The 22,449-nt window shown below is 47.6% G+C and overlaps 1 protein-coding gene across 1 annotated transcript in view; it reads left to right on the forward strand.

Annotated features, from left to right (window-relative positions):
- The window catches only part of kat80 (katanin p80), a 239,222-nt gene that overhangs the window by 490 nt on the left and 216,283 nt on the right, over nucleotides 1-22,449 (forward strand). The window lies entirely within an intron of this gene.

The following is a 22,449-nucleotide window of genomic DNA, read 5'->3' on the forward strand; positions in this document are numbered from 1 at the left end:
TACGTATTATTACGTTTCTGTCGTTATGATGCGTAACGGCACTTTTTTTTTTTGAGAAGCACCAGTTACGTGAAATGTTTTTAAATACTCGCGAATGTGATTCAGCGCCGTAACTCGCTAGGTCTTTGCGCCTGCTGAAATCCCCCCCAAAAAAGACTTTGCGATCTAGTGCGTGCGTGCTGCATTTGTTATACCTGAGAGATGACCGTTGCGCAGGACAACTGCTTTAGTGAGTAGTTCGTAATGCAACGGGAGCACGAACTTCGTTTGATGCCGCGTTTAACTGCGGTACGTGCTTCCGTTGGAATTTGTAGTTTTGGTGCAGGAATTATAAATTTCCGCGCTTAGAGACAAATGTGATAATCTGAATATTAAAGCCGGACAGAAGCTTTGTGGGTGGGCAGATCGCTTTCTCTGAGAAAATTGTTTGGACTTGCGACAGAAATAAAGTAACAAGAAGTAGCGCGGTTGCACTGCAGGCGTCTTTCGCTTTCCCCCCGCACATTTTATGGACGGAGAGTGATTATCACTTTGCACTGATTAGTGGTTAATCCCTCTTTTGTCTAATCACAAACATGGGGCTTAGTTTGAAGGAAGTGCTCCTTAGGCGTACGATTTCCGACTTTTGCCTGAAATCGAAGGTATGGGCATTTTCGTTGCTCTGCTGGCTCATGAGCTCTAGTTCTGAAGGCGTAAAATGCTCGAAGGAAAACATTGAACTGGTGCTTACTGATCAGTAATGTTCATGTACCAGGTGAATCCACATGCCCACCTTATGATTTTGATGCTTGGGAAGGCATGTACCTGTTGGGTGTGTTAGTTCACCGCATTATTCGTTCGTTTGCATGAAGACAGCACTAACTAAAACGTGCTAGGTATTCATAATTTCCGCCAAATTGCCTGCCGTGCGGGCTCCGATATATCTGACAACAGAAGTACAACGCTCACTTGAGCTAGTCTAGCTGAGTGCCGATCGAGCACGACGAAGGGTGCTTGAAAATGACTGCAATCAAGGTGCGTTGGTGTCGTCCTTGAGCGCCTCAATGCATAACTCACTTCAGTGCGGTCGTGAGTTGCCGCCGCCTGGAACATTGGTTGCGCTCTGGTTGTGGCTTGCACGTTGTATTTGGTCGGTTACCAACAGTGACCACTGCAGCGGTGTCGCTTTCCTCGTGCAAGTTTAATCGCTCTCTTCCCTGTAGCGCATGCATGCCGGCCTTGTCGTTTGTATAGTTCATATTGCGCTTGTTCAGGGGCGTTTTCCCGGGGCAAGGGGGCAGCAGGGTATGTTTGTGCACGTGTTTGTATCTGCGTGCCAAACTCAAATTTGAATATCTGGACCCCCCCCCCCCCCGGCTACTACACCAGTGGACTTGCGCCGCAATTAGCTCTCCTGCGCGTGATTTCGCCGTTAATCGTTTGTGTCGCGTTTCGCAATCTTGGTAGCGGAAGTATACCTATCAGTTGCGAAATTGGCCATCTTTCCATTATCGGTTCGTCTTTGTCGAGCGAGCTACAGCCTGGTTTTTATGCTGCATTCATAATCGGCTGGACAGAATATTTTGCTTCTTGGGTTTTCATTGGAATCTTAGCGGGAAGTGTACGGCGTGCTTAATCGGCATGCGGTGCCTTCATATTTTGCCCGGCGACGATCTGTTGCGAACTCGAGCAGAAGGTGCGGACTAATTTGAGAGTACTCGGAATGTGTCAGTTCGGGCAGCACTTACCGGATAAATTCCTCGCGCTCTTTTTTTCCTTTTTGTTGCAGTCATTCAGACTTAAGGGTTTAAGCTAATGGAATCCAGTATCTCGTTCAGTCTTTTAGCGATCATCGTTCGCAAAATAGCTTTGTAAAGAAGCGCAATGATTAAAAAATATAAAAAATCGCCTGAGTTCTGGTTGGCGAATGCACACCGAGTTTACAGGGTTCCACGGGGTGAGTTAAGGCTGTCTTTTACAAGCTAAAGATCGCACATTTGCATTGTGAGTGAACAAATGGAATTCGCTCTTTGCGTTGAACCCATCTGCAAATTTATTACTATAGGACAGCCAACCGTATAAGCACGCTCACGAACAAGCGCACACGCAATTCAAATATTTTAACTAAAAAAAAAAAAACGTTGGTGGTAAAGTAAGTTAGTCAACAGAACCATTATGCAGTCTGTACTGCAATTTAATACGTATGTGTGCGATGATCGGTCATTAGGCATCAGCATGATTGCTAGCTGTGTACGGCAACCTACAGAAATGTTTACTTGTCTTGTGATGAAGTATATTGAGTCGATTGTGTGCTGAATAAACACTTACCTGGGGAACCGTGATTCGATTTGTTTTTTTGCTGCATTGAACCGGTTGAATCTTGATACACCAAAGTATCTGGGGTCTATACGTGCGAAAATGTGTGACGCTTGTCATAGTGGGAAAGACTCGCGAATTTCGACCGTCTGGTGTTCTTTGACGTGCACCGACATCGCACAGTACTCGGACCTTCAGTGCTTTGCCGCCATCAAAATGGCGACATCCGGGATCGAACCCTCGACTTTCGGGTCAGCAGCCGATGCATATTCAGTGCGCGTACATTTTCACCAATGTCCGGGAACGCAGCAGGCCTTTTATTGTTCCCGTGCTGGACTAGAGTGTTGTCAGGCTCGCAGAGCGCATGTTGCTCTGACCCGTTTGGGACCTCGGATAACTGAATGCGCCACGCTTGCAGTGATTCAAGGTTTCGTGATTCTATCAATAAAATTGGTGACCTCTGGATGGTGGCGAATTTTAGGCGATTTCCGACTTACATTCTATGCTCATTGTATAATGCCCAACTAATGAGTGGCAGTTTTTCTGTTTTGTACTCACTAGCTGGAGGCGCACCGAGGCGGTGGTGTTAGACTAAGTGCTTTAGGTGTTTTAAGCTTCTCTGAAGTTTCGCTTCTGCAGTGACGACGGGCAGGCAGCGTGTTCTGACCACAGCTCCAACGCTTGTCGACTTCGTCACTGCTGCAGCTCCCTTTAATTCGATATTTAGTGTTTGTTATTAAAATACTTTTGGAGCAGACCAAGGAGTCTGCTTCTTTTGGCAGCCTTGAGAAACTGCACCTACGCGAATGTGTAGCTTGACTATAGTGGCTAGAAAGCTATAGCTTGACCGCACAGAAAGCGTGGTGTGGTCATTGCGAAGGTTATACACTTCTGTTCTTTTGTTATTAACGACTATGACACGTATGATTGCAATGAAACTTGAATCTATCTGAAGTAAGCCCTCTCTTGTGTAGCGACTGCTTCACTCTGTATTCGCTTCAAATGAAACCGATTCCGCCACAAGCTATTGGTATGAGGCATTCCGCGATGCTACTGGTGTATGCGCTTTCTCAACGCACATTACCCCGCCGTGGTGGTATAGTGGCTAAGGTACTCGGCTGCTGACCCGCCTGTCGCGGGATCGAATCCCGGCTGCATTTCCGATGGAGCCGGAAATAATGTAGGCCCGTGTGCTCGGATTTGGGCGTAAAACCCATGGAGAATACTCAGGTGATGCACCGATATGCAAGGAATATATCGCTAGAAAATCTGTAGCTGGGTCTGTCGGTGCATACTAGAAGGGGAAAAAAAAACAGCTTGAAAGTGCATGCACAAGAAGGTGACGTATTGTGCACTCGTCTCTAAACTGTTTTTTTTTTTTGTTTCTTCATACAAGGAATGTTCATCGTTTTTTGCATTTCTACATGGTACTAAACACAGTACACAGCAACGTGACTGATGCTTGGGTGGCTTTTCTCCTCTGCTGGGACGCACAGTACGTGGCATTTGACAATATGTATTGCTACATCTCCACGTGGTTGGCAGGCCAATGTGCGAGTCGTTGAACCATACTGCCTGCGCATTGCGGCGCCATAGTTGCAGTGCGAACGCGCGCAGGAGAGGTGAGAGCGCAGCCTTTGGTGCTGCTACGTGAGTGCAGCGCTCACACACTTGTTTGTTGCTTCATGAAAAATCGGGTAAGTATTTAGAGATGCTGCAAGCAATTTGTAATGAAAGACGAAATTGCGCGCGTGCGTTTGTGTGTGTGTGTGTGAGAGAGAGAGAGAGAGAGAATGCGGCGGCTGCATTTTCGCTGGAGGCGAAAAGGCTTTAGGCCCGTGTTTGGTTGCACGTTTAAGTACCCTAGCTGGTCGAAATTTCTGGAACCCTCGCCGTCGTCGTTCATAATCATATGGTAGTTTGGAGAAGTTAAACTCCACATATCAATCAAATCAGAGAGCGAAAGAGAGAAGAACACTTTTTGTCGCTGTTAACAAAAGTAAGGGGACAGGGTGCGAAAACAATAAATGTAACTGTTTCATGAAATGGTGCACATTTGTGGCAATAACGCTTTGACTTAATCGGTATCTTTCTTGAAAGTATAAAGCATTGTAATTATTCATTCTAATAGTACAGGAAGGATGTTTGTAGTTGTAACGTCGCGTCTGATTTTTGTAGGGTGTTTTGATGGGAGATGTGACCATTATGGGAAGTGTTGCGAGTCGCCCAAAATGTATGGGACTCATTGTTGTATGAGTGGACTTGGTCAAGGTGGAAGGCTCACTAGTGCTTTATCACTATATTCTGTACCTGGATATTATATGTTGGTTAATTGATATTAGAACCAAGATGAGTGGCGCGAAGGGCCATATTGTCTACAAATATGTGAGCAAGTTGGATTTTAAAAAATGGGGGACCCTTAAGCTCCGCTTTTAATAGTTGAACGTGATAGCGGTATCCTGTCCCTCAACTAGTTAGTGCACACTTTTCATTGTGTATTACTCGAGATGCTTAAGTTGTGGGACTCTCCTATTCAGGCGGGAGAGACACTCGAGGTGCCGACCAGTGCGGACGCGCGAAGATCGGCTCCTGCTTTCAAGAATGCTTTCCTGTGGTATTCATGAATTTGTCGCCGAGTTTTCAGTTCTATCGTGTGCCTAAGTTTTCAAGAAATCAGCAGTTACCACCTTTGTGCTGGTGAGCGGACTTTTAAACCATTTTTGGGGCATTTTTACACGGCAACGCCACCGGGGGATTTAAGCCTAACAACCAAGGAGGCGATTGTCGCCGATGCGCCGACCCGGCGCCAACATGACTCAACGCTCTGCGCGTTCCAGAACCTGCAACTGAGAATGGAATACCAAGTAGATGGAGAGGACATCTCTCCAGAGGATTGCACGGAAGACATGGGTTGGAAGGAAGCCGGAACGAGACGCTCAAGGAATAAGCAAGCCGCGGTTAGTGTTCCTGCTGGCAAGGGTTCGACCAGGGCTGGCGTTGCGGGAGACGCTCGAGCCAGTCGTAGTCGGTATGATACCAAGCATACAATCGTGCGAGCTGGATGCATGCCGCCACTACCCAAGGACTTCTGCAAAATTGTGCTACGACCACGTGGAGGATTAAATATCTCGAGAATTGGCACTGGAGCCGTGGCAGACGCGATAGTACTGGCGGCCGGCATCAAAGAGGAGGAGGCCATGCAGGACATCATCTGTTCCAACTTGCAGCAGAACATTATAGTGGCAAGCACTTCGGACCAAGACAGAGCTTCAAGATACCTCAAGGTCAAGCAAATTGACATTGGAGGCAAAGTTTTCGAGGTTAGCGCGTACGCCACAACACCCCACGATACTTGTAAAGCAGTGATTCGTGGGATCCCCGTAAGCGATACTCAAGACATTTTGACCCGAAAGATTGTGAATGCGAACAACCCGCTCGCGCTGCAGGCCAAGAGAATTAAGGACACCGGGACAATCATCATAGTGTTCGAAGGACACAAAGTGCCCAGATTCGTGAGATATGGACCTTCACTTTTGCTGTGCTCCCTTTACCGCCAGAACATCGATATTTGTTACGTCTGTGGAAAGTTGGGACATCGGTCTGACGTCTGTCCGAACCCAGCTGAAACCATCTGCACAGGCTGTGAGATCAAGAACCCAGATAGCCTGCACCAGTGCAATCCAAGATGCAGGCTGTGTGACGGTCACCATCCCACGGCAGACAAAGAGTGCAAGAACAGGTTCCTAGTGCCATACATCGTCAGACGCAGACGTTGGGAAAGATCGCGAGCAGCCGCAGAAGCCCGGGATGCATCAATCACATCTAGTCCAGACATCAACGACAAGCAGCTTATTCCAGCCTACGGGACCTAGAGCATCCAGACTACTCAAGAACAGGAAAGGCGGCCCCACTCCAGGGGGAGGTGGCGTTCCAGAAGAGGTTCTAGACCCAAGCCCCGCTCCCAATCACAAGGGCGCTCGAGTTCTGAAGGTCACCATCAGGGTCGGGATCAGCCTGGGCGGCACCCAAATGGCCAGCTGCCTGGCGTTTAGTTTGAGATCACGGCTTCACACCCGGGGAGGACGCCTGCAGTTACATAGAAAGGCAGCTGGGCTGAGCGAGTGCGCAACGGCGTGGCAGAGGTGATGACAGGTAAGCTGCCGGAGCATGATAGAATTGCACAGCTAAAGCAAGAAAACGCGAGACTTACAAAATTGAATGAGAGGCTATCAGCTGAGTTAAAGAAATTCTTCTCACTAAGCTAACCAGCGCGCAGTCTTCACAGCCAATGCCTCAGCCAGTTGATGTCCCTGTGGCTGAAAACATGGGGGACTCGAGAACCACAAAAAAGAGGGCAGTCATGGCAGAACACGTGGAAGTCAACCAAACGACCATGTCAGATATGAAAGAGGTCTTTGACACGCTCAGCAAAGTAGTAGCCAATCTTAGCGAGCAGATGGGTAGGCTACAGTCAAGCGTGGCGGCACTCGAAGAGCATATGACTGCGCATTACAAAAGTCGAAGCATATCTGCACAACACAGCAAGGCCTCCTCATGCACCAAACTCACCTCTTCGGCCACCAATACTAGTGGTACCAAACCTGTCGACAGGTGCAGCATCAGGCTCTGGCGGCCCATGTAATAACCATGATGGCAGTGCTACGTGAAGCATTTCGTATCTGGCAATGGAACTGTAGAGGTTACCTTAAAAAGAAGGCAACCCTACAGCAGTACATTAGGAGCAGCCAAGAAAAGCCTCATATTATATTATTGCAAGAGACCCTTTCACCGCAAGCAACGTTGCCTGGATTCCGGCCTGTAATAGGGAATACTGAAGGGAGGGGAGTCTGCACCTTCGTATGCAACAAACTAACGCACGTAACCCACGACCTCAAGATAGAAGCAGGCCGGTTGGAACACGTCATGGTAGAGATCGTGCCAGGTACCAGCAACCGTCCGAGCATTTTCATTCCTAATATATACAGCAGTCCAAAGGAACAAAAGCAAGGGTTCAAGACGGTTCTAAAGAAAGCTGTTAATATCGCCGGGGAATGTCCACTCGTCATAGCAGGTGATTTCAACGCCCCTCATCATACATGGGGTTACAAGTACAACACTGGTAAAGGAAATCGACTTTGGCAAAGTGCCGGTGAACTTGATCTCACCCTAATCACAGACCCCAGCCTACCAACAAGGCTTGGTACATCTTGCTGCAGGGATTCCACCCCTGACCTTACATTTGTACGGAACATCAAGAAGGCCCAGTGGATGAACCTTGCTGTAGACCTAGGGAGTGACCACTGCATTCTTGCCACTACCTTCTCCGTGGAGCATAAAAAGCATAGAGAATTCCACTTCACAGACTGGGATAAGTTCAGGAAGATAAGGATGGAAAGGGAACAAGATGGCCACAGACAAGGCTTAGAGCAGTGGGTCAAACAGATTAAAGATGACATCAAATCTGTCTCCTCCATCATTACCACAGATTTTCCGGTTGAAAGAATGGATAGCCGGCTCGCTCATCTTCTTGAGGCAAAGCAAGCACTACTGAACCGTTGGAAGGGTCAGCGCCTGAACCGAAGACTGAGGAAGAAGATAGCTGAGGTAAACAGATCAGTCGAGGAACATTGTCGCGCACTATCCAGGCAGCAATGGGACGAAATCTGCAACTCTGTCGATGGTCAGATGCGCAATGACAAGATATGGAATATGTTAAAGCATCTCCTCAACGAAAACACCACCAAAACAAATCAAAAGCATGTTATCGCTCGAATTTTGCACAAAGAGATAGGGCGCACTACAGAACAGCAAGTTGTGCAGCGGCTCGTGCATAAGTACCTCCCAATCAAAAGAGGATTGGCACCACCAAGTAGACAGTACCAGGGCAGGCCCAATCCAGGTCTTGAGGACGACTTTAACATCGAGGAGATCAGAAGAGCCTTGCATGATCTCAACGGCAGGTCGGCCCCTGACCCGAACGGTATATCAAACAAGGCCCTTCGTAACCTTGATGATGATTCAATTGAAAACCTGAAGGATATGATCAATGCTGCATGGAAAGAAGGCAGGGTGCCAGAGCAGTGGAAGCTGGCCAGGACGATCCTTATTCCTAAGCCAGGAAAGCCCCCTAACTTGGACAACATGAGGCCAATGTTCTTGACATCATGTATCGGCAAGGTTGCAGAACATGTCATACTGCACAGGATAAACAAGTACTTGGAAGATAACGACATATATACACACAATATGGTTGGATTCAGGGCAGGGCTATCCACACAAGATGCATTGAAGCTTATCAAACACCAGGTCATCGACAACAAAACGAGAGACGTGAGAGCCATTCTGTGCCTAGATCTAGAAAAAGCGTTTGACAACATCCACCACTCATTCATACTTGAAGCAATTTCCAAGCTTGGTCTGGGGAAAGCCTTCTATGACTACGTATGGTCCTTTCTTACAGATCGGAAAGCCGTGATGAAGATTGCAGATATCGAGACTGCAGCAATCGAACTAGAAGCAAGGGGCAGTGATTTCACCAATGCTGTTCAACATTGCCATGATTGGACTGTCAAAGAAATTATCGAGCATTGAAGGATTGAAGCACAGCATCAACGCAGATGACATTACCATCTGGTGCACAGGTGGAAGCGAGGGGCAGATTGAGAGCGCCCTGCAAGAGGCGATTGACACCGTAGAAGAGTACCTTCGTCCTTCTGGGCTCAAGTGCTCCTTGAGTAAGTCAGAACTTTTACTGTATCGTACTGCACGCCAAGGACCGAAGCCCAGAGGATGGAAGCCGTTAAACCAGAGACATCCACCTCCGTACCAATCAAGGGGATTCCATCCAGAGGTTCGACTCCATCAAAGTCCTGGGCATGCTGATAAAGTCTACCGGCGCCAACAGCAAATCTATAGCCAAGTTAACTTGGAAAACAGACAGTGCGGTGCACCTCGATACGCAGAGTGGCCAACAAAAGAAATGGGATCAAAGAAGACAACCTCATCAGGTTGATGCATGCGTTTGTTCTAAGCCACTTCACGTACGAGGCAGCAATGCACAACTGGTCAAGAGCAGAGTCCGAGACACTGAATGTGCTCCTCAGGAAAGTTATCAAGAAGGTCGTGGGCCTACCCATACATACCAGCACCGAGCGTCTGCTTGAGCTTGGCATTCACAACACGCTCGAAGAAATAGCAGAAGCCCAAGAGAGAGCACAGTTTGCAAGGTTATCTGCAACAAGGTCGGGGAGAATGATCCTGCAGGAGCTGGGCCAACACCCAATGGCAATCAGGCACAATTACAATGATATCCCCGACAACATCAGGGAGAATATCACTGTGTCTCCTATACCAAGAAACATGCATCCAGAACACAACGTCGGAAGAAGAGTAGCGAGAGCCAGGACTATACTTCGTCAAGTCTCAAACGAGGAACGAGGCATCGTATTTGTTGACGCGGCTTCCTACGCCAATGGGAAAGCGTTTGTGGCAGTGGTGGTCGATGGGGCTGGCCATGTCGTCAACTCAGCGACGGTCAGGACGAAAGACCCAATCATTGCGGAACAGGCGGCCATCGCCTTAGCATTCAAGGTGGATAACATTGAAGTCGTCTACAGTGATTCCATGACAGCACTACGGGCGTTCGCCAAGGGGACGGTCTCTGAACAAACGCTGAGAATACTGCAAGGCAAGAACATAACGCATCATCTTCTGAGTTGGTTGCCAGCTCACCTTGGGCAAATCAACGATTCCCCTCCCAATCTCAATGAAGCAGCACACGAGGCGGTGCGAGAACTCTCCAACCGCGCCTCCCCGGGGATGCGTTCTACCGGTGAAGAGGATAACCGGGGAATTTTTACAACATATAATGAGCTCACTAAACATTTCTACCTGTCTAGAAGGATTTTCCCTCCACCTCACAAAAATCTAACCCGGCCCCAAGCACTTACATTAAGGCTTTTGCAAACGCGGATGTACCCTACTTTGAAAATGTTACACATCATGTACCCTGACCTACACCCAAGTAATCTTTGTCCACATTGTGGGGAAATAGCTTCATTAGAACACAGGCTCTGGCAGTGCACCAAATTCGCTCATTTATCGCGCATCACCTCTGCCAGATGGGAGGCGGCAATCCGCAGCTCGTCCTTGGCAGATCAGCTCTGGGCTGTCCACCAAGCCCGCGAGGCGGCTGAGGAGCTTGGCATCTCAGTCCCCACGTGGGAGCTGCCCGCAACGCAGTGATCTGTGTTTTGGAGGACCAAATAAAAGTTTATCCAATCCAATCCAAGTTGTGGATTACTACAACGTAATTGATAAAGTTGAAATTGGCTTGCGTCAGTGAAGCTTTCGCATAGGGCGGCGTTCTGTGTAATGGGTAGCATGCTTTGAACCACCAGCAGTTATGCGCGTGATGCTTTTTTTTTTTTTTTGAGCTTGCTATGCACCCACTATGTCGTGTTAAGGGAACGCGCAGTAAGGTGAGTGCCTTTTGTAATTGCTGGCTTTCAACTACGATGCACGCTAGTACCTAGCAATACTATACTGCAATAAGTACATGGTGTATTGTGAAGGCCATAAACAGGACGCGTGTGTTTGTAAAGCATGGACGTTACTTTCACTGCGTTTCCAAGCAGAGGAAGTTTTTTGATCTCTATTTCTAAGCAGACGTGTGGCTGTGTGGTAGAACGCCTGCTTGCCGTGCAAGCAACCTGGGTTCGATTCTCGCTCGGACCCGGAAATTTTCATTACTTACTTTGTTTGCATCTTTCTCGCTTTTTCGGTCGCATACAAGATGGGGATATTTCGCTCGCAAGCAACGACACCGATGCCGGAATTTCTGCGAAACAAGCTCTATAACGCTGTCGCGTTATTTAAAAAAATAGAAGAAAAAGACAGTGCTATAGCTCAGGTGCTCTTACCTTTCTTGTTGCGGGTTTGATTCCTGGGCACGATGGCCGCATTCCTTATTTTTATAATCTAAATCCGATTCTGCTATGGGAACCGAATGCCCCGTTTATATTTACATCTATAGGCGCAAGTTGAAGAACCCCAGGTGGTCGAAATTATTCCGGAGTCCGCCCATTATACGCTGTGCCTTACAAATTTATCGTGGTTTTGGCACGCAAAACCGCAGCAGTTGTTTTTTTTTTTACCCTGTCATACATAATTTATATATAAAGCCGATTCTCCTTCTTTTATGTGTTTTGTTTAATTGGTATGGTCTTGAGGGGCGTGTTGACTGGTTTGCACCTCGGGCGGCATGCATCAAGCTAGCTGGCCTGACAGCGGTGGACATTCACAAAGACGTACTTTGTTGCGAACCGTATACCACATCCTCGTTGGAAATCTGATCGTCGTTTTTTGGCACCGCTTGCCTCATCGTCTCTGACGTAACGTTAAGCCTGTTTCGGCTGCTCACTGTAGCGGTGCTTCGTCACTCTCGTATTGTGTGGTGGGCGAGAAGCGGCCGTGTTTGTCGCGTCGGTGTTGCAGCGCCGCCCCCTGCAACTCGATCGTGGAGCTCTCGTTGCAGTGGGGGCCTGCTTTGCGATTGTGGCGGCGGGCACCACAGCCGCTGCTTGCGTGGATGCTGCAGACCTTGCCGGCGCCTTGTGCGAATCGTGGCGTGTGTTGCGGGCTCCGCCGCGGCCGTGTGGGTGGCCAGTGTGTCCTCAACTGAAACGCCCGCCGCCGCGTCTCTGGACACGGCGAGAACTGATCGTTATCGAAGTGCAGGAGTTAGTTGGGAACCAATAATTGACCTGTAAGCCCGTGTGCTCAGACTTGGGTGCACGTTAAAGAACCCCAGGGGGTCGAGATTTCCGGAGCCCTCCACTACGGCGTCTCTCATAATCATATGGTGGTTTGGGGACGTTAAAAATAGCTGACCTCCCGAAGCTTGTCGAGGATAATTAGAGATTTTGTAGGAACTTGAAAAAAAAATATTCTACTCTCACTGCTTTGTGTGTGGATGTTTTGGTGTTGCACATGTACAGCGCCGACGGTTCTGCTGTTCATATTACTTTGAGAAAAAAGCTTGACAATGCACTTGTGTCTACTTCCAAAACTTACTTTCATGTACAATATAGCTCTAATTATTGCATGCTGGAAGGCTATAGTTTGGGCATTGTTTCATAACAAAATGATTTGTTACTGTGGCCCCTCGTCCTAGGACCAATGGGGTATTGTCACTCGACGGAGAGAGTCGCGCCTTTTGTAGGTGGATAGCGAAACAGCGCGTCGTGTACGGTACTCCTGGTTCGAGGCTTATCCCTTCGCTGCTTCAAGGTGCCTACTGCGCACTGTAATCGTGGAGGAAACCCGTGCAATTCTGTGACGCTTTTGCTGCCGCTAGTTCCAATTGTTTTCTTCATTTTTTTTCTAAATAGATAGATTATATATTTCAAAGAACGATGGGCAAAGACAAGGAACGTTGAGAGATAGATTTCGAGCACAATGTGCGGTTATGCTTTGAAACACGCAGTAATCTTTTGCAGAATCACCTCGATTGAGTATTTTGAGCGCATGTTCATACCGAAACCACTTCAAAATCACTCGCACATATGGGCACATGCTCTCACAATATATGAACGATGCCTACATATACGTGCATTTTGCGTGATGTGTCAATATAGTGTATTTCTATTGCATAATCTGCATCGTTAACTGTCTGTCAAATGTGTGGAAACGGGTGAGCGCGTAAAAGGCCAACAAAACAAAAGGGCCACTCAAATAATGGGATCGTGGGACTTGAAAAGATTGAAGTCTCTTTTTGAAGCAACCAGTAGCTTCGTATGGCGTCTCTGTTATACTTGCAAGCATGAAGTGCCTACAGGTTGTATTACACTCTGACTCATAGCCTTAAAGGCTACGTTACACAACTTGATGCTGAGTGCGAAGAATTTCGTATTTATTGAAAGAGAATGATACCTCATGTAAAGGGATATTGAGAGGCGGAAAAACAAAAAGCCAGAAAACTGCGAGCGCGTTTCATTTGTAGCGTTTGAAACACTTTACCACGCTCATTCGCTATATCGAACCCGGAGTGGTATCTTTGCAAGGCAAAAGTAAATAAATCATTTTACGGGTACGTCACCAACTTCAAAACAAATGAACGGAGTTTTCAGGATCCTGTGATGTGCACCTCGTAGTGATTGCTTTAGAGTGCCTTGCTGCATAGCACTCTAAAGTATAATGCAGCAGTATGTAAGAAAAGGGCACCACGAGTGCAAGGTGGAACACGCGAAAAGCGCCGGCACTGGCGAGAATGCCTGCGCGGCGTCTCGAACCGGAAGTCGGTGCAGACGGGCGCCGTAGCCCACAATCCATTGCTTGAGCCACGATTTTGCTATCCACCTATTCTAGGGTGAAAAGGCGTGTGTCGGACGCTGGTTCTAAGGTTGCCGCGCGTCGGCGCGTGTCTTTATGACGCGGCTTCGAGCCCTCTCCCAGTATTTACAGAGAGAGTGGGCCGCTTCGCGTAGGCACGCACCCTTTCCCTATAGAGAGTGAGGGTGCGCGCCCTCTCTCCGAATGAGAGAGGATGTGCTGCAACGTGTGCGTGTGGTCAGGGTCCAGTCGGGACGTTTGTCGCTGTGTTTGTCGGGAAACATTTTGTCTTGTTTGCAAGTGTGGACGTATTTTAAAGAATACCGTGCCTTGCAAATATTTTATTTTCCAAAGAAGGAATACGAAGATTTTCTGACATCCGTAGCGAACTTGAAACACCATGACGTATACCTGTGCATCTAAGAAACCCTGAGCGTTGGTTTCTACCGCGTTTTCGCACCGATTATAAGTTGAAATACATCAAACACAATTTGCCGAAAACTTTAAATACTCATGTTCACGATGCTAAATTATCTCGCAAGGAATTCATGTTGCGTTTTGTTAACATGTAAGCGTGTATACGTGGTATATTCATGTGTAATGATGTATATGAAATGATCATGATTGTTTCGTTATTTGTGAAAGCATGTCTGGCGTTGGATGCTGTTGTAAAGCGTGCATCTGAGTATCAAATTAATGTTTGTATTAGTTTTGTACCAAAATGGTCACTGTTTCCCGCAGGTCGCGGGTTCAAATCCCGGCTGCGGCGGCTGAATTTCCGATGGAGGCGGAAATGTTGTAGGCCCGTGTGCTCAGACTTGGGTGCACGTTAAAGAACCCCAGGTGGTCGAAATTTCCGGAGCTCTCCACTACGGCGTCTGTCATAATCATATGGTGGTTTTGGGATGTTAAACCCCACAAATCAATCAATGGTCACTGTTCTCGCGGTGTCATGTACAACGCTTCCTTGGCCCAATCAAGCTGCGGACGGCAGCTTTTACCCCGGAGGACGTTTCTAGTTTGCGCTAGAAGAAAAAAAAAAGAATAGGTTAGGCGTAAACTCGCAAAGCCTCATGGGATGCACACGGTCTGCACTGGCTTCCGGTTTGACCGGCTCTCCGTTTGCCGTTTCGGTCCTATCGGTGTCGATCGCTTTCTTCATGGCAACCCAGCGTGTATGCTGCGAATTGCTAGCGCACGTTGGCACGGCCGAACCTATAAATGACCACGAAAGGAAGCATGTGATGTCATTGCGAAATAATATTCTCAGTTGAAGTGGCAAACAAAGGACTGTACGTGCTATCACGATTCTGTGTTTGTTTCGCATAATAAGTGGCTTGGCCTTAGTTGTCAGGTCTTTCAAATAATTTTACTTGCATATTAACACAGATTGCCCACTAACGTGCTTATTTGTACTTGTCTCCTTCTGTTGGGGCGCTCAGCTGTTTTTGAATTCGTAGTTGCACCGCTCTGTCGCCGTCTCAGATTGTTGCCCAAACAGTATACATAGAGCTTGTATCAATGTGCAGCGTGTGCAGGGGGTATCCTATGTTACTAAAACTACGTGTTCAGTGGCGACGGCCTGGCAAAATGTTCAATCGTTTGTTCGTGAATGACCTCGACTAGAATACAGAGCTGAAAAAGTTGAAAGGGAAATCTGTCGGCGGTAACTTTTTTTAGCGAAGTCGAGTTCGTTTGGCGTTTCCCTGTCCCATGGCGTTGGTGAACAGGCTGGCCGAGACGTCGCTCACCTCAGTCAAGCGCCGCGTTTGTTATACGTAGTTACCTGTTTTGACCAAGTATTGTTATAGCGCGAGAACAGAACGACGACAAAAGGACAAGAAGAAGACCGTCTGTCCATTCGTCGCCGTTCTGTTCTCGCGCTATAACAATCGTCATGTCATACCAACTAGCCGAGTCACCTAAGTCACCTGTTCTGCTCGCATGCATGTGCACCACGCGAGAGAGGAATAAATTGACTGCTACGAAAGAAATGCTTGGAGGAACACTTGAAATCACCAGCACACATTGTATACCTGCTCTATATAAGTAGCGCTTTTTCTTGTCTGCATAGCGATACTGACACCTCATTTTCTCCCACTGGTGCGAGGTTGTCGCTTTCATAACCACTGGCTGACTGTGTGTATATCGCCGCAGTTGATGTCATTAACAAACGCTGTGTCCGTGGATTCCGCGCGTTTCGCGGCGGTCATGCGTTTTAGCGTAAACGCCGTATATGCTTGCTGCGCAGTTAGCGATTGTGGTGGCGCTTATGAAAAGCTACACATCCAAATGTCTTTCGTTCTGCCGTCTTGACGCCTCAGTTCCTCTTCCGTCGTGCAAAAAAAAAAAGTCGATGGCACGTATGCAATCTGCCGTGAATCTTTGCTGGGAGGGCCTGTACGTAAATACGGAAGGTGTCAGACGAACTAAACCATCCATGCAGAATTTGGGACTAATGTCACCCACCCAAAGGTTATACCACTCACCGTGGCTCTTTTTGTTACCACAAAACCCACTTTATATCTTCGTTCCAAGGGAATATGAGTATCTTTTTCCCGTTTGGTGCTTGAACTCAAGCAATAACCGGCAGCTGCGCAACCGACCATGATTATGCGAGCGATTAGATTCCAACGCAATGGAAAGAAAAGACGTGCCTGCAGTTCCAGAAACGCGGCCAGTGAAATATATTGCGCCACGAATGCCTTGAACCGGAAGCCGATGCAGATGGTGAGTCCCATGAGCCTTTGCTGGTTTAGGCCTCACCTATTAAGTTGAAGTTGCTTCGGCGTCACTTTCTCTCCTGTTGAGTTCCGGGTGGGGTGGGACTTCAGTTCGCCTTCCCAGCCTTTTTTTCGGTGGGCCGCTGGGTGTCCGTTCGAGTGGCCGGTTACGCGTCGAGCCAGGCGGTTCATTCCATTGTTACCTTCCATTCAGGTGTGTTCCGGACGCTATACTATGCCGTCGTTCATTTCGACACTTCATTGCAGCATGTGAAGGACCCGACCGGGAGAACTAACCGTAGGAAAAGTCGGCAGGTGTCTTGGGAGTCTGCATATGTAAAGCCGACTGGCTCATCACACAGGGGAGAGATAGGACACATTTTCGCACGTGTCGTTTCACTTTCCTGTGTGACGTCCTTCTTTGATAAATGATTTGATAGGTTGGTTTTCCAGCTGTGGCTCGCCAGCAGTTTTCTGTTCGTTATCGGACCTCTGTATTCAGAAACGCTTATTGACGTGAGCTTGACGGGCCACCACCTTCAATGCAGCGCGTTTGGAGCGTGCTTGTGCTGAATTGCAGGTTTGGGCAAGTCAAGTTGGAGTCAAGGAGCGTTTCTGAATACGGGGGTTACTGTCGTACACTCTGGTCCTGTCCGGACATGCATTCGCATATCGGAGGTAAATTTGAAAGTGCCGCGATCTTCGAGTGGTGTGCTAGGAAAACTAGTAATTTTCACAGCTTCGTGGTAATGGGGCGATTTCACTTACTTGTGATCGAACACACACGCGCACACACACACACACACAAACAGGATGTATGTGTGTGCCTGTTCATATATGCCCAGCAGTGCATACGGTAGGGGGTACAGCCAGTGCCGACGTCTGAGCTTTCGCTGTTACTAGCAGGACTGTTGTCGAATCAAGGTCAAAGCCTTTCACCAGTGCTGCAAAGTTCATTTAGGCGTTGACAGTTTCGCCAAAGCAATTTAAATGCCTGTTTTCACACTTTTTCTGAACGCCATGTAGGCTCAAATTTTTTTTTTCGTGCATTCGTCATGTGGAAGTTGTGTGTAATGGTGCACGAATTTCTTCGGATGACAAGTATTTATTCGCCGAGTACCCGGTATGCCCAAATGCAGTTTTTTTTAGAGACGTAATATATTTTTGTACCATGTCAAATTCGTTCTATACGTACAAGGTGATCGATTTGCCATTGTTCCTGTAAAATGGCTATAACTATTGCTTGAGACCAGTTTATTTATTGCAATCGACAGAATCGATTTTAGGTTGCTGTACTTTGTCAACATTTTCCTGAGGGGAAAACGAAAGGGAATGTGTCACTCGAGCTTCGTTTACTTGCCAGAAAGCATTTCAGCAGCGTGGTGTATCTCCAGTAGGCCTTTGCCGAGTTCGTGTATATTTTTGTGTTACATGTTATGCTTGTGTCAGCCCGAGGACTGTGGCGGGTCTCACGAACGGAATGGCAGGAGCAGCTGCTCAGCTCTTTCTCTAGGCGGCCCGCACTGCTGGCGCACGTGCTTCTGACGTCACTTGCAAACACTTGCGCAGCTGGGCGGGCTTTTTCTGCACGCATCTCGTAAATAATGTCGTTGCAGGTGCCTGTGGTTTAGTGCATTAAGAAAAACTGCCAACTCAAAAATATGCGCTTGTGGCAAGCCATTGATTGTGTAGCTGTACACCAAGACACCGTGCCTTACGCACACAGCCTTGACGTGCTAATGTGTACTTGTACAAAGTTACACACAAATGGGAACAATAAGTAAAGGCTCTACAAGAATGTGCAAACTCTAAAACGCTTGCGCCAATAGCCGCTGGGGGGAGATCTGAGCCGATTCCATTAACGTTGCCGAGGAAGGTGAAAACATCTCGGTTTCAGCTTAATGGTTACCCCGTTGGCCCCGTATGGATTGCTCGCAAGATGTTCGAGCGAAGATTTGGGCTGAGCGACCGATTATGTCGCTTTGCAGTTGGTCTTGTTGCTGCTGCCGCCGTTGTACTGGCGCTTCGACATTGATCTGGTTCCTGCCGTCATGCCAATATTGTTTCCGTTTATTAACGCCGAAATTGGCGCTTCCGACTTCAGTCTGTTATATTTTAGGCAACGCGTTTCCCAGCTGCAGCCTGCGAGCCCGTGTCGTTTGCGACTCCTCACACTCCAGAAGGACAACTGCTGCGTTGAGGCGAACATGCCGGAAGCGACGGGGGCCGCCGCAAAACGCGAGCGGCGTAGTAAACACACACGTCAGTTTCATTCGCGTTCCATTTTCACGAGCGCATCAGTACCCTGTCGAGTTGATGTTATACTTCTGATTTGTGACTGCGAAGCGGACGCCAAAGAGTTGGAATGAATGAATATTCACTCCCGTATTGTGACATTTATGAAGTGTTTGTTAGTTTTGCTCCAACTGTAATGTACACGTTTTTCTTATTTTTTTTGTGAAGAGTACCGCTGAAGAAATGGCGAAGGTGCATACACTGTTGTTTTTTTATAGTAAAGATGCGCCGCTTTTCAAGCAGCGCAAAAATGTGGAACATATCAGCACTCACTGAAACTTTGGTTTCATTCGGCGCTCGCAGCGAGTCTGTCATTTTCATATGAGCAACGTGGCATCGTACGCTGTTTTGCCCTTAATAAGGAAGGTGTGCGTGGCTGGTATACTTGAAATGTGCGGCATCTGCTGACAGGATATAAACTTCGTTGATGCATTTTCGTGACATAGTTATGTGCGTTAAATCTAAATGCTTAAGACGGAAGAGAAAAAGATGACCGAGTGGTGCACGTTTAACCATTATTGGAGCATCGTAGCTGATACTCCCTTTCTCCGTGCATTGAGCAAAGTTAGCTTCGATAAGCTATATAAATTCAGCTGGTGCCGCAATACGCGAATGAACAGTTAGTGAAACTTTCGTGTATTATTGTGCGCGCGGCAGTTGTGATGCGATATTACATAGTCGCACTTGTCTGGCTCGATGTTAAGTGTTGGGGGGCACCGGTTTCTTGCTCTTCCGTAGGTGTCTGCGTATACTGACTAATACTACCAGCGAGGCCGTTTCTTGATAGCGACGGCGAGGCCATGATTCTTATTTGCGCCTCGGCTGTATTTATATAGGCTGTCAAACGACCTGATCCGATAACCAGACCGGCTTGTTTCACGCTATAGAATTGCCCCGAATGCGGCGTCCTGTAAAAAGAAAGTGTATAAAAAAAAAGGTTACTTTCAGTTGGCGTTGGTCGTAAATGCATACGACGTGTAGGTCGTTTCCTGCCAGCTACGTCACTCGCAGCTAGAATATCAGGGCAAATTAACTTGATTCTAGACCACTGTCGGACAGTTTCCTGGTGCGCGATTACGAATTCACGCGGCAGTTGACAATTGTTTTTTTTTTGTTGTTGTTGGCTACCTTCGTGTAATTCTGAGTTCTCGCAACTGCAGCGTGCATCAGATTCGTGGTGTTCAAATTAAATTAAAAAAAAAAACCGTTTCTTGCGTGCTGACCGGTTGCGCTTCGCTTAGGTATAGCGCAAGCTGAGCGGGGCCGAAGTACTGGCGCACATTTGGGGTTCGTGCCGCTGCGGTGGCGCTAACTGTCCACGGCTGCTGGCCTAGAAGGCGTTGATTCGATCCCGGCCATTTCGATGCAGGTGACATGCCGTTTTACTGTGTGCTGTCAGTGCACGTTGAAGAGAAGGTGGTCGAACTTGTTTGGAGTCCTCCCATACGGCGTCTCTCATAGCATAAGTCGCTTTTGGGCGTCCGACCGGCCGCTTTTATGCAAACGAGCAAGGACTAGTTATGGTGCAACTGTTGCACCATCCACCCGCCTTGATGGTCTAGTGGTTATGGTGCTCGACTGCTGACCAGCAGGTCGCGGGATTGAATCCCGGCCGCGGTGGCCGCATTTTCGACGGAGGCGAAAGTGCTTCAGGCCCGTTTATTTAGAAATTGGGCATAGGAGGGTTGCACAGGGGCGTGGCCCACGAGAAGGCGCCAGCGTCGAAGAGGCAGCGTATCCATTTTTGTGGTCTCGCTCTCGGCCGCCGCGGGCAAGCAGTCTCAGAACGTACACTCACGGGTGTCCGCGCGGCGTGTGTCCCTCAGCGTAGGTTTGAGACGTAAAACCCCAATAATAATAATAATAATAATAATAATAATAATAATAATAATAATAATAATAATAATAATAATAATAATAATAATAATAATAATAATAATAATAATAATAATAATATAGTAGTAGTAGTAGTAGTAGTTTTCGTCGTCGTCACACCAGCCATAGACCAAATAACGCCGTTTCCCCGACTTTCTTATCGGCCTGGCATATAACGAAGTGAAGACAGCGTTTCGGCTAGCGAAGCGTGGACCATTGTTTTCGCACGGCAGGTACACATGTTAGATGGCTGTCACCTCTGTCTGTATTCCTTCTCGCACAGCAGCTCGATAGTGTGCGTGTGTGCATGTCAGAGGCTGAGCATGGTTCATTGACGCGCCATCTCGGAGACAGTTCGGCAACCTTGCGCGGCGTGAGTCATCGTTTCTGCGCACTTTAGTGACTGGCGCTGTGTGCACGCATCCGTGCCATATTCGTTCTCTCCCGCGCTCTTTACTCTCTCGCCGCAACAATGTGCCTCGACCCCGTGACTATACGGGCCTGCTTTAGTAATGCTGCTGTATATAACGTCAAAATGGGGCAGTAGCGTTTTCTTTTTTGTGGAGCAGTATCTTTTCCCTTGGACCATCAAAGGGCAGGTTATTTTGAACCGCTTCTTAGTTCCAAGCGGCACAATTATAACGCAATTGATGGCCTGCAATATATTATGGAGGTGTTGTGTTTGGCTTCTGATAGTTAATGCACATGCTTTTCATAACGACATAACGATAGTATTTCACATCTAACCTGTTTTTTTTTATTTTTAATGCTTAGGCCGATTCTGGATCGCTTACCACACGTGGGTGATGAGACGATGCATTCTATGTGTACATGTTGAAGAGAATTCGATATAATAAATGACACTTAATTGGCCGTTTCCGGTTGTCATTTAAACTTTTTATCTATCATTTTGTAATGTTCTTAAGGTGCTAAATGTTGAAAGCACGATTGATTGATTGATTGATTGATTGATTGATTGATATGTGGGGTTTAACGTCCCAAAACCACTATATGATTATGAGAGACGCCGTAGTGGAGGGCTCCGGAAATTTAGACCACCTGGGGTTCTTTAACGTGCACCCAAATCTGAGCACACGGGCCTACAACATTTCCGCCTCCATCGGAAATGCAGCCGCTGCAGCCGGGATTCGAACCCGCGCCCTGCAGGTCAGCGGCCGAGTACCTTAGCCACTAGACCACCGCGGCGGGGCAATGTTGAAAGCACGTCTCCATTACCGGACGGGCTTTAAGTTAAAACATTTTCGGCACTTTTCAGCAAGAAAGAGGGGGACAAAAACATTCAAATCCCTCCAGTGTACAACAGTTGTAAGCGACCACGCATCGGCTTATACCTGAAACATTTAAAGCAGCCTTTGATTTAATTATGTCGTTAGTTATTATTAAGACCACGCGTAATAATTATCAGAAGCCAAACACAACGCATCAATACTGTATTGCAGGCCATCGACTGCATCGTATATTTCTGCAGCTTGGGACTAAAAAAAACCGTTAAATATAACCTCTCTTTTTATGGTTTAAGTGGGAAGATAATGTTCGGTAAAAAAAAAAAAAAGCACTACTGCCTTTTTTTGACGTTCAACACAGCAGTATTACTAAACCAGTTGACAAGGAGTTGTTTGAAGGTACTCGGCTGCTGACCCGCAGGTCGCGGGATCGAATCCCGGCTGCGGCGGCTGCATTTCCGATGGAGGCGGAAATGCTGTAGGCCCGTGTGCTCAGATTTGGGCGCACGTTAAAGAACCCCAGGTGGTCGAAATTTTCCGGAGCCCTCCACTACGGCATCTCTCATAATCATATGGTGGTTTTGGGACGGCAAACTCCACATATCAATCATTAATCAGGAGTTGTTTGACATGCAAGATTTGCTGCCGAAAAGCCGCCGCCGCTGGATCCCCGCGCTGGCGTGCTG

This window comes from Rhipicephalus microplus, chromosome X (genome assembly GCF_043290135.1).
Source record: "Rhipicephalus microplus isolate Deutch F79 chromosome X, USDA_Rmic, whole genome shotgun sequence".
Classification (NCBI taxonomy): Eukaryota; Metazoa; Arthropoda; class Arachnida; order Ixodida; family Ixodidae; genus Rhipicephalus; species Rhipicephalus microplus.